General features: G+C 39.2%; 1 long non-coding RNA gene across 1 annotated transcript; it reads left to right on the forward strand.

Annotated features, from left to right (window-relative positions):
• Positions 1–1,021: 1,021 nt before the first annotated feature.
• Positions 1,022–3,485, forward strand: LOC104593777 (uncharacterized). The gene is made up of 2 exons (XR_002022513.2): positions 1,022–2,831; positions 3,437–3,485. It is a non-coding gene; the product is annotated as an uncharacterized LOC104593777 (long non-coding RNA).
• Positions 3,486–4,038: the final 553 nt, after the last annotated feature.

Raw genomic sequence — 4,038 nt, forward strand, 5'->3', positions numbered from 1 at the left:
ATTTCTAGTGCTTCAAGTTTATAGTAACTTGGAAATGTTGGCATGCGAAATGATACATGAATTTTTTCATTTCATTGCACTTGATCTCCATTATTTTATTGAGCATTCAGTAGTCGTCTCCTGGGAGTGGAAGAACATTTTTGGTACATGTGAAATGTAACTGGAACCAAATATATCTGTAATCCTCTATCGGTTATAATTCTCAGGAATCCATTTAACCTCAGGTGCAACTTCAACCACAACATATCTGGAGCCAAATATATCATAAAAAATTTTAGATTCGCATACATATCACAGGTTGGAGAAAAATACAAAATAAAAATAAAAAAACGAGAATGAAAGAAAAAAAAATGCACTTGAACAATGGTCGGGTGGTCACCGACGACCCTTCCCTTCTGATTTTGTGTTGAAAAAAAAAATAAAATGTGAACAGAGGAGATGAGAAGGACGGTCGTTGCCGGAGTGGTCGTCGGCGTAGAAACCGAGGATAAAAGAGGAGGAGGAGGTGGAGGGTTCAGGCAGAGGGTTGCAGGAACATAAAGGTCGTGAGAAGAGAGGGAACTGAGGGCACACGATATTTTGGAGTAACAGGACAAGCCAACGGACGTTCCGTTAGCTCCGCACGAGTTAAAAGTTAGAAGCGTGTGAAAAGACACGTGGTAAGGGCTTATTGTGTAAATGTTTTTGGGCGCCATCCTGTGGGAACAGGATCTGCTCCTCACATTTGACTGCCTCACATGCACATCCATCATGCATTGGGAGTATCTCTCGTGAAAAATAACTTATTAAGTACGGGGAGATCTTCTCAATGCATGATAGGATGTATGTGTGAGGCGCCTTATGTTAGGATTAGATTCGATCTCTATCCTGTGGGGTATAGATTAGAAAATGTACAAGCAGTGTTATTGTGTGGGACGTTTTTGGACACTATCACGGAGTTCGAATCTCCTGTCCACGAGAATCCTACCCACGTTTATTACAGTCACATATGGATAACATCTCATCTTCTAAATAGTATTATGCAGGGAGTGATGTTCCCAATTCATGGAGGGTGATGTATTATGAATAGGTGTGGGCAGAAAATCCCGAATCACCATCACATGGAGTGCAGATTCGAATGAATCAAACTCTGTTAATCTAGAATCGAGTCCAACTTCAATCAGGGCAAAGCCTGCTCCAACAACCTTGACAGCCTTACGTTAAGAATATCTCTATATTATATATAATTTATTTCATAAAAGATATTTTCAATACTGAGTTGCAAGGGGCTATTCGAACGGTTCAAGCACCGACTTGCCCCCGACAAAAGCCGAATTCTTTGGAGCCTCCCATCTGTAAACAAATTCACATCGGCGCCTTATGAGAGGCGCCCCACAATGCCTCACAGCACATTCCACAACTTGTATTGGGAACATCTCCCTCCCCATCGAGAGATATTTCCAATACAAGGCCAGGGCATTGTGGGGCGCCCTCTTGTGTGGCGCAGATATGATCTCTCCGTATACAGTAATGCATGCATTTATATAGGAGTAAAACTTTTATATGTTTGTAAAAAGTTAAAAAGTACGGATCGGTCAAAAAAAGTAAAAAGTGCGAGAAATGGACTTTTTAATCGGACCAAAATTCAATTAAAGATTGTAATAATCAAGTGGGTCCTCTGACACACTGCTATTGTAATGGCAGAGTGGTACAGCCACAGAGAGTTTGAAAATTATTATGGCATTTTTTAAACGTGTTAATCCAATATCTTTCGCTTATCGGCTCTTAAGTGGCATTCGAAAAAGTTATTTAAATGTTTAACGGTCCACGAGAGTTTGGGGTTTATGTGTCGGTAGACATTTTGAATTGAATAGAAGAGGTTAAAGATTTGGGATTTTGATTTTTTTTTGTTAATGTTTAGACGATGGTTTATAATATGGTTTTTACAATCGATTTAAAGATTAGATCGGTCAGGGGTCCGGTTATCAGGGCGAATGGTCTAATCATTCGAACCGAATGTTTGGCCCGTTTTGATAAAAAAAATTAAAAAATTTTAAAAATAAAAAATGATCAAAATCATTCAAACGATTTGAATGGCTCAAATGGTTTGAATGGTTAAACACTCGATTCAGCGGTTTGTTAACCAAAATCAAAGATTCTGGGAAAAACGGAACCGGTCACCTAACCTGATCGGTTTCCGATTTTTCTGGTCTGATCTGATTTTGAAAACCATAATTTATAAACAAAATTAGATAAGATTTGAAAGACATTTATGTCTTTTTTAAATGATATTTAATGGCTGGTTAGCAGTTAGTTATAGTTACGGTAGGTATTGAATTTACGCCCACCCCCCCGTCCCTTTATAAATACGATATCCCTCAACCCATATTATTATTGCGACTTGCGAGTGATTCCTCTCGGAGTCTCGAAATAGAAAAATAGATCAAGGAGTGTTTATTTACTCTATTAGCCATGAGTGGGCGTGCAGTAGTCGTGAAGCTCTTCTGTGCAGTTGTAATGGGGGGTATATTAATATTGGTGGTTGATATTCCTAGTGCGGAAGCGGCTTTGCAATGTAAGGAGGTGGAAACGCAACTACGCTCGTGTCTGCCCTACCTGACACAAAATGGTCGTCTGACCGGCGACTGTTGCAAGGCCGTGAAATTGATAAGCGTAAGTGTGAAGACAGTGCAGGACCGTCGAGCAACATGTAAATGCATACTGGATGCCTACAAAGAATCTATAACTAGGCATGGCTTTTCATATAATCTCAACAGGGCAGCTCAACTTCCTACAAGCTGCGGGGTCACCATTCCTAATATCTCCATCAAACCCTCCATCGTCTGCTCTACGTACGTTTCTATGTTTAATTAATTGTTGTTATCTTCTTCAGCTTTTCTTTTTATATATTTAAACCCCATGATCTATCTCTGGCTCTTTGCTTGCTTTTGTTTATTAAAGCAAAAGCAAAAGCAAACTTTTCTGTTTTCATTTCTTCGGATCACATGTTGTTCACTAGCTACCTACTCAATAACCACGCAAGATAACTCAATTATCCATCCCCAATTTCAGAAACCAAACCCAGCCTTATCCAAATTTGGGTTTCTGAAAACTCAGCCTTATCCAAACAGCCCCGGCCCGGTTCAAGCCGGGTCTCCTCCAGCTCTAAACCTGTTGGTACGTAATTATGCAAACTCGGCTCCCCACACGAATAAACCAACCCTAATTCCTAACCCAGTCAGTTGCACTCGACTGGGTCCCATCGACGATGCCATTTCGTTGAGTTGGTAAAGTCGGTGGATGTTATTGCTCTGGTCCGGGACCCCACCCTATCCTGTCTAGAGAGTACACTATAATGCATGCTAGTCCAATGGTATCCATCCATCCAATTAATTAATTAACGGAGTAACAGACTGACAATAAAACCGCCGTTTTTTTTTTTTTATATATATTGCAGGTTGCGAAATTAATTGATGATGGAGGGCATGGCAATGTCTACCTAAAGAGTAAGTAAATGTGTTGTGGGGATAGATAAGAGTTTTTTTTTTTTTTTTTAATGGTACAAGAATTAATAAGGTACTAGATGGCATGGTGTGGGCCATGGCATGGCCAATTTAAATTATGCACCAGTTTGTTTACTTTGGTCCCTTAATTATATTGTTGTTTATAATGGTATTGTGTAGCGCTTCATGAGAATGCTATTCTCTTGTTATTGCGATGTTCACTTTTCTCACGATCGCCTACTAATAAGCTACATGTGGAGTTGGTCTTCCACTCCTATTTTAAATTCTTTTCTTATTTTTTCCCTCTCCTAAGCCTTAATTTATGAAAAAGAACCATGGTTTTTAAAATCGGACTAAATCAAACGATTAGATTAGAAAAACTGGGATTTCATTTTATCTTAGAATCGTTATTTTCCTCAAAACTGTTGATTTGATCAATAAATCACTGATTCGGGCGATTGAACCATTCGAAAACCGGATTTATGACCGATTTGTTGTCCCGTTCTATTTTAAAAACCTTGAAAAGAACCAAGTTCATGATAATCTTATTCCACTT

Source organism: Nelumbo nucifera, chromosome 5 (assembly GCF_055504915.1).
Source record: "Nelumbo nucifera cultivar China Antique chromosome 5, China Antique-T2T, whole genome shotgun sequence".
Lineage (NCBI taxonomy): Eukaryota > Viridiplantae > Streptophyta > Magnoliopsida > Proteales > Nelumbonaceae > Nelumbo > Nelumbo nucifera.